The sequence below is a fragment of the Oncorhynchus kisutch genome, linkage group LG10 (genome assembly GCF_002021735.2).
Source record: "Oncorhynchus kisutch isolate 150728-3 linkage group LG10, Okis_V2, whole genome shotgun sequence".
Taxonomy (NCBI): Eukaryota; Metazoa; Chordata; class Actinopteri; order Salmoniformes; family Salmonidae; genus Oncorhynchus; species Oncorhynchus kisutch.
The window spans coordinates 51558549-51573234 of NC_034183.2; positions in this window are offsets into that span (position 1 = coordinate 51558549).

A 14686-nucleotide genomic window follows, 5' to 3' on the forward strand; every position below is an offset into this window, starting at 1 on the left:
CCTCGACACAATCCTGTCTCGGAGCTCTACGGATAATTTCTTCGACCTCATGGCTTGGTTTTTGCTCTGACATGCACTGTCAACTGTGGGCCCTTATATAGACAAGTGTGTGCCTTTCCAAATCATGTCCAATCAATTGAATTTACCTCAGGTGGACTTAAAGATGATCAATGGTCTCATAGCAAAGGGTCTAAATACTTATGTAAATAATGTATTTCTGTTTTGTTTTTCTATAAATTTGCTAACATTTCTAAAAACCTGTTTTCGTATTTTGTGTAGATTGCTGAGCAAAACATAATATTTAAGCAATTTTAGAATAAGGCTGTAATGCAACAAAAATGTGGAAAAAGTAAAGGGGTCTGAATACTTTCCGAAGGCACTGTATATGACTGACATGCAGTAGTGCTAAACTGTTGAATATGCCATTTGTCTGTACAGAGAAGTCCATAACTTTATATGTTTGTGTAATTTTGTTTGATCAAATCTGTCATTTAGGGAATTAGGAGACACATCTAATGCAGATCCTATAAATATTCAAATGGTCCACTAGATTTATATTTAATTGCAGATTTTTTTTCAATCAGGCTTGGAGAATGTATCTTTGACATACTATGGTAACTCCCCTGTTTCCTCTTTTGATTAAAAGGTTATTACAGCCCCTCGTGCAATATACTCATTCCCAATCTGGTATCTTTTGTCTTTGTGGTGGACAGATGGCATTTGGCATTAAAAAGTCTCTCAGGAGGCTCAGTGAGAGCAGTGGAGTGACTGCTAAAAAACCATTTGTGACTCAGTGGAGGTCAGAGGAGGAATACCCATTAATATAGTCAGAACAGGTTTCCTCCTTTATGATAAACCACATATTTAAATTTTATGTTTCCTCGAAAACCCAATTCAAACACTGAGTAACTTTTTTTCATCATGTATTTTAATGTGATTGTAATGTTTTTTTTCCCCCACCAGAAGACATGACCCACTTAGTATTTAGTATTTTATTAGGATCACCATTAGCTGTTGCTAAGGCAGCAGCTACTCTTCCTGGGGTCCAAACAGAGATAAAAACATTTTAATCAAGCAAAGCAATGTGCATTATACAAATTTACATTGGTCCATTATAATATTACAATACTATGTTACATTACTAAGAATAATGTGTGGGTGTGTGTTTTATAGTGTGTGTGTGTTAGATAGTGTGTAAGTGTATGTCTCTTCACAGTTTGCGTCGTGTCGTTTTATCAAGGTTTTTTAAAATCTGATTTTACTGCTAGCTTGAGTTACCTGAGGTGGAAGAGAGTTCCATGTAGTCATGGCTCTACATAAGTTATGTATGACAATTTGGTACTTTTAACATGTCAATACCTCTCACAAAGACCAGTAGTGATGCAGTCAATATCTCCTCTACTTTGAGCCAGGAGAGATTGATATGCATGTTGTTGATATTATCCCTCTATGTACATTTAAGGGCTAGACATGCTGCTCTGTTCTGGGCCGACTGTAATTGACCTATGTCCTTCTTTGCCACACTTGACCATAAATACGGTGCAGTAGTCCAGGTTTGATAAAACTACGGCCTGCAGGACTTGTTTGGTTGATTGTAATGTCAAGAAAGCAGAACAGCGCTTTATCACGGACAGCCCTCCCCATTTTAGTAACCGTTGAATTGATTTGTTTTAACCACGTCAGCTTACAATTGAGGGTTACACCAAGCAGTTTAGTCTCCTCAACCTGCTCAATCATGTCTGGATTTAGCGAATGATTTGTCCCATAAACAATGGTTTTCGTTTTTGATATATTTAGGTCTAGCATATTACTAGCCACCTATTCTAAAACTGACTGCAGCTCTTTGTTAAGGGTTGCAGGGATTTCTTGCTGTGGTAGCTGATGTGTACAATGTTGAGTCATAAGCGTACATAGACACACAGGCTTTATTCAAATGAAAAAAAAAATACAGCTCCCACAATCTTCTTCTTCTTAATTTCTTTCAGCCAATCATCAGTTATTTTTGTCAATGCCATACATGTTGAGTACCCTTCCCTATAAGCATGCTGAAAGTCTGTTGTTCATCTGTTTACAGTGGAATAACATTGTACAGTGGGAGAAAAAAGTATTTAGTCCGCCACCAATTGTGCATGTTCTCCCACTTAAAAAGATGAGAGAGGCCTGTAATTTTCATCACAGGTACACTTCAACTATGACAGACAAAACGAGAAAAAAAAAATCCAGAAAATCACATTGTAGGATTTTTAATGAATTTATTTGCAAATTATGGTGGAAAATAAGTATTTGGTCAATAACAAAAGTTTATCTCAATACTTTGTTATATACCCTTTGTTGGCAATGACAGAGGTCAAACGCTTTCTGTAAGTCTTCACAAGGTTTTCACACACTGTTGCTGGTATTTTGGCCCATTCCTCCATGCAGATCTCCTCTAGAGCAGTGATGTTTTGGGGCTGTTGCTGGGCAACACGGACTTTCAACTCCCTCCAAAGATTTTCTATGGGGTTGAGATCTGGAGACTGGCTAGGCCACTCCAGGACCTTGAAATGCTTCTTACGAAGCCACTCCTTCGTTGCCCGGGCGGTGTTTTTGGGATCATTGTCATGATACATGGCCCCATTCATTCTTTCCTTTACACGGATTAGTCATCCTGGTCCCTTTGCAGAAAAACAGCCCCAAAGCATGATGTTTCCACCCCCATGCTTCACATTAGGTATGGTGTTCTTTGGATGCAACTCAGCATTCTTTGTCCTCCAAACACGACAAGTTTAGTTTTTACCAAAAAGTTATATTTTGGTTTCATCTGACCATATGACATTCTCCCAATCTTCTTCTGGATCATCCAAATGCTCTCTAACAAACTTCAGATGGGCCTGGACATGTACTGGCTTAAGCAGGGGGACACGTCTGGCACTGCAGGATTTGAGTCCCTGGCGGCGTAGTGTGTTACTGATGGTAGGCTTTGTTACTTTGGTCCCAGCTCTCTGCAGGTCATTCACTAGGTCCACCCGTGTGGTTCTGGGATTTTTGCTCACCTTTCTTGTGATCATTTTGACCCCACGGGGTGAGATCTTGTGTGGAGCCCCAGACCGAGGGAGATTATCAGTGGTCTTGTATGTCTTCCATTTCCTAATAATTGCTCCCACAGTTGATTTCTTCAAACCAAGCTGCTTACCTATTGCAGATTCAGTCTTCCCAGCCTGGTGCAGGTCTCCAATTTTGTTTCTGGTGTCCTTTGACAGCTCTTTGGTCTTGGCCATAGTGGAGTTTGTAGTGTGACTGTTTGAGGTTGTGGACAGGTGTCTTTTATACTGATAACAAGTTCAAACAGGTGTCATTAATACAGGTAATGAGTGGAGGACAGAGGAGCCTCTTAAAGAAGAAGTTACAGGTCTTTGAGAGCCAGAAATCTTGCTTGTTTGTAGGTGACCAAATATTTATTTTCCACCATAATTTGCAAATAAATTCATTAAAAATCCTACAATTTTCGGGATTTTTTTTCTAATTTTGTCTGTCATAGTTGAAGTGTACCTATGATGAAAAGTACAGGCCTCTCTCATCTTTTTAAGTGGGAGAACTTGCACAATTGGTGGCTGACTAAATACTTTTTTGTCCCACTGTATCTGGTCAAAGACCGTTTTTTTCAAAAGTTTACTAAGCAGGCTGAATGGTCGGCTGTTTGAACCGGTAAAGGGTGCTTTACTTATGTAATATAAGTGCAAAAAATGCTGAAAGACTAAAGGAATAAGGTCAAACCCTACAACACCGGCTCTGACACTCGACACGTGTCAAGGGTCAAAATCTATTACGGATCATAAAGGAAAAACCCAGCCATGAGCTGCCCAATGATGCCACTCTACCAGACAAAGCCTTTTAAGCATGCTTTGGTGACAAAACACAGAGCCTTGCATAAACGGATGACTGGGTGATCTCGCTCTCCAAGGCTGATGTGAGTAAGCCCTTTAACACTCATAAGTCCGCTGATCAGACGAAAAACCAGGGTACGACCTCAGGGCATGTGTAGACCAGCTGGCAGGCGTCTTTATGAACATTTTCCACCTGTCCCAGTCCCAGTGTGTAATCCCCACATGTTTCAAGCAGATCACCATCGTTCCTGTTCCCAAGAACTCTAAGGTAACCTGCAACAATGAATGCCGCTCTATAGCATTCACATCTTTAACAATGAGGCGCTTAGAAAGCCTGGTCAGGGCACACATCAACTCCATCATCCCTAACACCTTAGACCCACTCCAGTTGGCATACCACCCCAACAGATTCACAAACTATGCAATGATGAACAAACATATAAATGCAACATTCAACAATTTCAAAGATTTTACTGAGTTACAGTTCATATAAGGAAATCAGTCAATTGAAATAAATTCAATTAGGCCCTAATCTATGGATTTCACATGACTGGGAATGCAGATATGCATCTGTTGGTCACAGATACCTTTAAAAAAAGGTAGGGGTGTGGATCAGAAAACCAGTCAGTATCTGGTGTGGCCACCATTTGTCTCATGCAGTGCAACACATCTCCTTCACATAGAGTTGATCAGGCTGTTGTTTGTGGCCTGTGGAATGTTGTCCCACTTCTCTTCAATGGCTGTGCTAAGTTGCTGGATATTGGCGGGAACTGGAACACGCTGTCGTACACATTGATCAAGAGTATCCCAAACGTGCTCAATGGGTGACATGTTTGGTGAGTATGCAGGTCATGGAAGAACTGGGGCATTTTCAGCTTCCAGGAATTGTTTGCAGATCCTTGCGACATGGGGCTGTGCATTATAATGCTGAAACATGAGGTGATGGCAGCAGATTAATGGCATGGCAATGGGCCTCAGGATCTCATCACAGTATCTCTGTGCATTCAAATTGCCATCGATAAAATGCAATTGTGTTCATTGTCCTTAGCTTATGCCTGGCCTTACCAAAACCCGACCGCCACCATGGGGCACTCTGTTCACAATGTTGACATCAGCAAACTGCTCGCCCTCATGACGCCATACACGTAGTCTGTGAGGCCGATTGGATGTACTGTCAAATTCTCTAAAACGACAATAGAGGCGGCTTATAGAGAAATTAACATTAAATTCTCTGGCAACAGCTCTGGTGTACATTCCTGCAGTCAGCATGCCAATTCCATGCTCCCTCAAAACTTGACATCTGTGGCATTGTGTTGAGTGAAAAAACTGCACATTTTAGAGTGGACTTTTATTTTCCCCCGCACAAGGTGCACCTGTGTAATGATCATGTTGTTTAATCAGCTTCTTGATATTCCACACCTGTCAGGGGGATGGATTATCTTGACAAAGGAGAAATGCTCACTACAAGTGATGTAAATAACTTTGCGTACCAAATAAGCTTTTTGTGCATATGGAACATTTCTGGGATGTTTTATTTCAGCTCATGAAATATGGGGCCAGCATTTTACGTGTTGCGTTTATATATTTTTTCAGTTTAAATTTCAATCCGCACTGCCCTCACCCACCTAGACAAGAGGGGAAATACAGTGACTTGCGAAAGTATTCGCCCCCCTTGGCATTTTTCTTATTTTGTTTCCTTCCGACCTGGAATTAAGATATATTTTTGGGGGGTTTGTATCATTTGATTTACACAAAATTATTACCATTTTGAAGATGCAAAATATTTATTTTGTGAGACAAACCAGAAAAAAGACAACAAAACAGAACTTGAGAGTGCATAACTACTCCCCCCCCCCCCCCCCTTTGTAGCAATTACAGCTGCAAGTTACTTGGGGTATGTCTCTATAAGCTTGGCACATCTAGCCACTGAGATTTTGCCCATTCTTCAAGGCAAAACTGCTCCAGCTCCTTCAAGTTGGATGGGTTCCACTGGTGTACAGCAATCTTTAAGTCATACCACAGATTCTCAATTGGATTGAGGTCTGGACTTTGACTAGGCCATTCCAAGACATTTAAATGTTTTCCCTTAATCCGCTCGAGTATTGCTTTAGCAGTATGCTTAGGGTCATTGTCCTGCTGGAAGGTGAACCTCCATCCCAGTCTCAAATCTCTGGAAGACTGAAACAGGTTTCCCTCAAGAATTTCCCTGTATTTAGCGCCATCCATCATTCCTTCAATTCTGACCTGGGGGGGGGGGGGGGGGGTGCATGCACACCCCTATCCACACCAACAGAGTGGAGATGAGAGGGTCAAGCGCTTTAAGTTCCTTTGTGTCCCAACCACGGATATCTTAACATGGTCCTCTCACACCGGCACAGTTGTGAAGAAGGCGTGACACCGCCTCTTCACCCTCAGAAGGATGAAGATATTTAGCAAGGCCCTTCAGATCTTCAAGAACTTCTACAGATGCACCATTGAGAGCATCTTGACTGGCTGCATCACTTCCTGGTATGGCAACTGCACCGCCCTCGACCACAAGGACCTACAGAGTGTGGTGCGGATGACCCAGCACATCACTGGGGATGAGCTCCCACCCATTCAGGACATACACACCAAGCCGTGTCTGATGAAGGCCTGAAGCATTACCAACGACTCCAGTCACCCCTGCCATAGACTGTTCTCTCTGCTTCCATCCGGTAGGCGGTACCAAAGCATCAGGTCTAGGACCAACAGGCTCCGAGACAGCTTCTACCCTCATGCAATGAGACGTTTAAACAGATAGACAAAAGATGCCCACCCCCACCAAGGACTATATGCACTGACTATATGCATACTCACAGGTCTCTACCCAAAATGTATGTATCTTTTTGTAACAGTCCTGCACACAATACCCCATAATGTCAAAGTGGAATGATGTTTTTAAAATGTAACAAATTAATTAAAAAAATGAAAAGCTTTAATGTATTGAGTCAGTAAGTATTCAACCCATTTGTTAGGGCAAGCTAAATAAGTTCAGGAGTAAAATTTTGCTCAACAAGTCACATAATAAGTTGCATCAACTCTGTGTGCAAAAAAATAACATGATTATAGAATGACAACCTCATCTCTGTTCCCCACACATACAATTATCTGTGAGGTCCCTCAGTCGAGCAGTGAATTTAAAACACAGATTCAACCAGAAACAGCAGGTAGGTTTTCCAATGCCTCGCAGAAAAGGACACCTGTTGGTAGATGGGTAAAACTTAAAATGAAAGCCTACATTGAATATCCCTTTTAGAATGGTGAAGTTATTCATCACACTTTGGATAGTGTATCAATACACCCAGTCACTACAAAGTTACAGAGTTTAATGAAGGTAATAGGAGAAAACTGAGGATGGATCAACAGAATAAAAATATTAAAAAACGTGCATCCTGTTTGCCATAAGACACTAAAGTAAAACGGCAAAAAGTGTAGCAAAGAAATTAATACAAAGCGTTCTGTTTGGGGGCAAATCCAACACATTACTGAGTACTACTCTTTGTATTTTCAAGCATAGTGGTTGCTACATCGTGTTATAGGTATGCTTGGCAAGGACTAGGGAGTTTTTTTAATGATAAAAATAAACAGAATAGAGCTAAGCACAGGCAACATCCTAGAGGAAAACCTGGTTTAGTTTGCTTTCCAACAGACACTGGGAGACAAATTCACCTTTCAGCAGGACAATAACCTAAAACCCAAGGACAACTATACACAGTTATCATAAGCGTGGTTTTGATCAGAATGTTGTTCGTTCTTTCTCGATGACTCACTTGGCAGTTGATACATCATCATTGAGTGGTTGATATACCAGACCTGGGTTGAAATACTATTTGAAATCTTTAAAATACATTGAGCATTTGCTATAGCCTGCCTGGTGGGCAGGGTTTGCAGTTTTTTGGATAAATCTATTGGTTCTGTTATGCTAGTCAACCTCAATCAATCACAGCTGTAGTATTTGCAATTATTTCAAATAGTGTTTGAATCCAGGTCTGGTAGATACACAAATGGCCTTTCAAAAACGTATACTAACCAAGGCTTATACCAACCAATGCTGTGGCTTGTGCTACTTTTGCCTTTGCTTCCACCAGAGTAGTGGAGCCCACGTCTGAACTCGAAAGCTTCATAAGTTCCATGATCGCCTGTTCCCCATTCCATATCCCAGAGGGCACACATGTGTTCAGCTATCACTCTGGAGGTGTAATTTACACCTCCCCAGCTGAGGCAGTGTGTTGCATCATTGGCACATCTCCTACCTTTGTCTGGTTGTTGGGGAAGAGATCCAAATGCCTTTGGAACCTGTTGAAATGTTTTCGTACCGTTTGGCTTGTTCTGAGATCACTGCCGTGCAGTTAGTTGATATGTCAGTTTGGGAACATAATGACGGCCATGTGTAATGCGCTATTATAGCACCGACTTCAAGCCTTTACTTGCACTCTACTCGCTTGTTTTGTCCTGTTTTAACCAACTAACCAACTGTAATTGCTTAATTTTCAGATCAGCATACATTTCAAAATATATAGTTGTTGTTACTTGGAATTGTACACCTTGGAAACGTTGTACCCCTGCTGGCCCCCACAACTGATCTGTCATACACTTAGATGGGAGTGCCTGGCTCTATGTCAGGCCTCTATCACCGGGTCTGTCTCAACCTTTCATTGCCTGTCCCAGAATCCTTACCTAGGTAGTTGTTTGGTCTTGAACTTCAAGACCACATAAGGAATCATTCACAAAAATTAAACTCATCTGTTGTGACACCTAGTATATTAATGCTGTAACAATGCATTAGTGTTTAGTAATTGTTCTTTAGTTAAATAATGTTTTATTGACCATCTATGTCCATTTTTCAAGCATTTACAAAAACTTTTATAAATGAGGCACATTCAATGCCTTATGGGTGTTTTTCAGAGAGCATGGAGGCCTGGTCACTGAGATCCATTACTTTGGGTGAAAGCAGAAAACTTGGCAAGTAAGTGAAACATGTGCCTTAATCCTCCAATGCTCATTCAATTAGCCAGCTACTCAATTTACAGTATTTCAAGTAGAGGTCGACCGATTATGATTTTTCAACGCCGATACCGATTAACACTTATTTTAACTTAATATAATGCATCAATAAATCAATTTAGCCTCAAATAAATAATGAAACATGTTCAATTTGGTTTAAATATGGCAAAAACAAAGTGTTGGAGAAGAAAGTAAAAGTGCAATATGTACCATGTAAGAAAGCTAACGTTTAAGTTCCTTGCTCAGAACATGAGAACATATGAAAGCTGGTGGTTCCTTTTAACATGAGTCTTCAATATTCCCAGGTAAGAAGTTTTAGGTTGTAGTTATTATAGGAATTATACGACTATTTCTTTCTATACCATTTGTATTTCATTAACCTTTGACTATTGGATGTTCTTATAGGCACTTTAGTATTGCCCGTGTAACAGTATAGCTTCCCTCCCTCTCCTCGCTCCTAGCCGGGCTCGAACCTGGAACACGACAACAGCCACCCTCGAAGCAGGGTTACCCATGCAGAGCAAGGGGAACAACAACTCCAAGTCTCAGAGCGAGTGACATTTGAAACGCTATTAGCGCGCACCCTGCTAACTAGCTAGCCATTTCACATCGTTTACACCAGCCTAATCTCGGGAGTTGATAGGCTTGAAGTCATAAACAGCGCTGTGCTTGCGAAGAGCTGCTGGAAAAACGCACAAAAGTGCTGTTTGAATGAATGCTTACGAGCCTGCTGCTGCCTACCATCGCTCAGTCAGACTGCTCTATCAAATCATAGGCTTAGTTCCGTATTTTATCTAACGGGTGGCATCCATAAGTCTAAATATTCCTGTTACATTGCACAACCTTCAATGTTAGGTCATAATTACCTACAATTTTGGCAAATTAGGCAGCCCAAACTGTTGCATATACACTGACACTGCATGCAATGAACGCAAGAGAAGTGACACAATTTCACCTGGTTAATATTGTCTGCTAACTTGGATTTCTTTTAGATAAATATGCACATTTAAACATATATACTTCTGTGTATTGATTTTAAGAAAGGCATTGATGTTTATGGTTAGGTACACATTGGAGCAACGATACGCACCGCATCGATTATATGCAACGCGGGACACGCTAGATAAACTAGTAATATCGTCAACCATGTGTAGTTAACTCGTGATTATGATTGATTGATTGTTTTTTATAAGAAGTTTAATGCTAGCTAGCAACTTACCTTGGCATCTACTGCATTCGCGTAACAGGCAGTCTCCTTGTGGAGTGCAATGTAATCAGGTGGTTAGAGTGTTGCACAAGTTAACTGTAAGGTTGCAAGATTGAATCGCCCGAGCTGACAAGGTAAAAATCTGTCGTTCTGCCCCTGAACGAGGCAGTTAACCCACCGTTCCTAGGCTGTTATTGAAAATAAGAATGTGTTCTTAACTTGCCTAGTTTAATAAAGATTAAATAAAGGTGTAAAAAAAAAAAATCGGTGTCCAAAACCGATTTTCGATTGTTATGAAAACTTGAAATCATCCCTAATTAATCGGCCATTCCGATTAATCGGTCCTGTACTCTGTGGTACTGTGGGCCAGAGTACCACAGAGGTCCTGACCCCAAATAATGGGGGATAAAAGGAGGGGTACAGCCAATGGCTTTGCTCAATATACAGGAGCAACGGCTTAGTTTACAGATAGATGTAGAATCATAATTTTAGCTAGGTTGCTACAGCAGGAACAAAATTCTGCAGCAACAGGAATTGTATATTGTTATTAAAATTAATCTACATTTTTTGGAGGGGTTGATACATTTTTCGTAAGGGAAAACCAGGTTTGAAATTACAAACCTCAGAAGCCTTTTCAAACCTGAAATACAATACAAGTTTTACATTTCCTGCACTGCAAGAAAGTTGTCCTGAAAAAAGGGTGAACAAATTAAGATACAGTGCCTTGCGAAAGTATTCGGCCCCCTTGAACTTTGCGACCTTTTGCCACATTTCAGGCTTCAAACATAGAGATATTAAACTGTATTTTTTTTGTGAAGAATCAACAACAAGTGGGACACAATCATGAAGTGGAACGACATTTATTGGATATTTCAAACTTTTTAAACATATCAAAAACTGAAAAATAGGCCGTGCAAAATTATTCAGCCCCTTTACTTTCAGTGCAGCAAACTCTCTCCAGAAGTTCAGTGAGGATCTCTGAATGATCCAATGTTGACCTAAATGACTAATGATGATAAATACAATCCACCTGTGTGTAATCAAGTCTCCGTATAAATGCACCTGCACTGTGATAGTCTCAGAGGTCCGTTAAAAGCGCAGAGAGCATCATGAAGAACAAGGAACACACCAGGCAGGTCCGAGATACTGTTGTGAAGAAGTTTAAAGTCGGATTCGGATACAAAAAGATTTCCCAAGCTTTAAACATCCCAAGGAGCACTGTGCAAGCGATAATATTGAAATGGAAGGAGTATCAGACCACTGCAAATCTACCAAGACCTGGCCGTCCCTCTAAACTTTCAGCTCATACAAGGAGAAGACTGATCAGAGATGCAGCCAAGAGGCCCATGATCACTCTGGATGAACTGCAGAGATCTACAGCTGAGGTGGGAGACTCTGTCCATAGGACAACAATCAGTCGTATATTGCACAAATCTGGCCTTTATGGAAGAGTGGCAAGAAGAAAGCCATTTCTTAAAGATATCCATAAAAAGTGTCGTTTAAAGTTTGCCACAAGCCACCTGGGAGACACATCAAACATGTGGAAGAAGGTGCTCTGGTCAGATGAAACCAAAATGGAACTTTTTGGCAACAATGCAAAACGTTATGTTTGGCGTAAAAGCAACACAGCTCATCACCCTGAACACACTATCCCCACTGTCAAACATGGTGGTGGCAGCATCATGGTTTGGGCCTGCTTTTCTTCAGCAGGGACAGGGAAGATGGTTAAAATTGATGGGAAGATGGATGGAGCCAAATACAGGACCATTCTGGAAGAAAACCTGATGGAGTCTGCAAAAGACCTGAGACTGGGACAGAGATTTGTCTTCCAACAAGACAATGATCCAAAACATAAAGCAAAATCTACAATGGAATGGTTCAAAAAATAAACATATCCAGGTGTTAGAATGGCCAAGTCAAAGTCCAGACCTGAATCCAATCGAGAATCTGTGGAAAGAACTGAAAACTGCTGTTCACAAATGCTCTCCATCCAACCTCACTGAGCTCGAGTTGTTTTGCAAGGAGGAATGGGAAGAAATTTCAGTCTCTCGATGTGCAAAACTGATAGAGACATACCCCAAGCGACTTACAGCTGTAATCGCAGCAAAAGGTGGCGCTACAAAGTATTAACTTAAGGGGGCTGAATAATTTTGCACGCCCAATTTTTCAGTTTTTGATTTGTTAAAAAAGTTTGAAATATCCAATAAATGTTGTTCCACTTCATGATTGTGTCCCACTTGTTGTTGATTCTTCACAAAAAAATACAGTTTAATATCTTTATGTTTGAAGCCTGAAATGTGGCAAAAGGTCGCAAAGTTCAAGGGGGCCGAATACTTTCGCAAGGCACTGTACCTGGGATTAACCTGCATGACTGGAATTTCACACAGCATGGTGGAATTTGTACCCTCTGTAAATGTAGTGTACATTCATTATGGCAATAAATAAGGAAGAATTAGTGTGTGATAGTCACACACTGCACAGGTATTGGATTTATGTTAAAGCCAACAACACTTTGCTGCAATGTAGTCATGTTGGCAAATCAAGTACTAAGACTCATTTTTCAATTACAAACTCAAAGATAACAGGGCAAAGATAACTTGCTGTATGTATATTAGGAATGTTGAAAGGCTGCAGGGATGACTCTTTCTACCACACTCCTCTTTACAAGTGGTACTGAGTTCTCATGTCCCAAAATTTCTCACCGAATTTGTCATCCCAATTGCAGTGCTATCTTGACCGTTTAGAATGTACTGAGGGCTGTGGGTTTGTAGAGAGCACTGTACTGCATACTGATATGCTGCGGCTTCCATCATTAATCCTTGTATTGCCATACCATAAAAGATCTAACATCAAATATATGTTGACACAATTTTAAAATCTGATATCTGTAGGAAATAACAGTTTCATTCTATTTAAAAAAATATATTTAAAAAATACATCTATAAATTCAGTAAATACCAATTTAAGAAAATCAAATGTAGATTAATAATTTATTGTCGGACATAAACAATATATTTATTTTGAAGATGATCTTGTAAACATTTTTCTTCTACGTTACCTCTACTCAGCCAAGTGATGCTGTGCTATAGGATTCGACCAGCAGGTGGTGCAGTTTGAAGGAATTTTATTGTGGAAAGTTAATATTGTATGCATCCTGCATACAAGGCTCATTGGAATTGATCACCATGCACTGGATGACAGTGTTTTAGAGCAAAAAGTTACAGGGCGTTTGGGAAGTTTTCTTAGGGAAGTTTGTTCTCTTCTCACACAGATGCCACTGGAATTCCTTAGTTAATAAGGAGCTGACACACACGCCTGCACACACACACACACACACTGCCTGGCACTGTCTGTCAGCCTGCCATCTGTCTGTCAGCCTGCCATCTGTCTGTCTGTCTGTCTTTGTCTGTCTGTCTGTCTGTCTGTCTGTCTGTCTGTCTGTCTGTCTGTCTGTCTGTCTGTCTGTCTGTCTGTCTGTCTGTCTTTGTCTCTCTGTCTCTCTGTCTGTCTATTTCAGATGTCACATATGATGTGTGAAAAACAACAACAATTGCAACGCTGCAAACCACACAGAAATGTTGGAATGTTGGAACACGGGAGTGATGTTTCAAAGTAAAGACCAGGCCTCTTCCTCAAGAGCCTGATCGAATGTCTTCATTGATCCAGACAGACAATGACGTCATTGGCCTTGGCAAGCTCCCTTACTGTACTCTGGGTCTGTTGTTGTACCTGCAGTAGGGGAAGTAGCCGAAGGGGACATGCGCGCATAATGACAGGGATCTTCTAAACATGTCTGTCTGAGCCTCAGGTCACCTTCACCAGAGACAAACATAATGCCTTTCCAAATAGAATTGAATAAGGATTCAGTTGTATTAGAAGCCTACATTGCAACACTATTGGAATTGTATTGTATACTGTCTACCCTTGGAAACCTACTTTGAGCTCTTTAATAACTGACAATTGAGCGGTTTTAAGAGCCCATCTGATTAACCCAGGCGAAAAAATAAATTGAAGTATATTTAAATCATAATAAATTAATATATAGGTTTGTGATAAATATACTTAAGGATATTTAAAATGATCTATTTTTTTCCCCTTTATTTAACCAGGCAAGTCAGTTAAGAGCAAATTCTTATTTTCAATGACCTAGGAACAGTGGGTTAAATGCCTGTTCAGGGGTAGAATGACAGATTTGTACATTGTCAGCTCAGGGGTTTGAACTTGCAACCTTCCGGTTACTAGTCCAATGCTCTAACCACTTGGCTACCCTGCCACCCGAGTGGAACAGTTTTAAATACATTTAAAGTCAATTGTATTTTATTAGCGTTTTAAGTTTATTAAATCTATTTTAAATCATCTAAATTGGATAGAAAAAAATTGTATATTAGATAAAGAGCAATGCAAATATGCATTGAATCCACCTTAAATACATTTTATGTATATTTCTCATGAATTTGAAGTATATTGAAATTGTATTTGAATTAAAATTCCAGTGTTTCCTTTACAAATAAGGTGTTACAATGTGTTTCCAGTATTATTTTACAAATAGACTTCACCTCATTAACAACATTTGATATTATAATTAGCCATG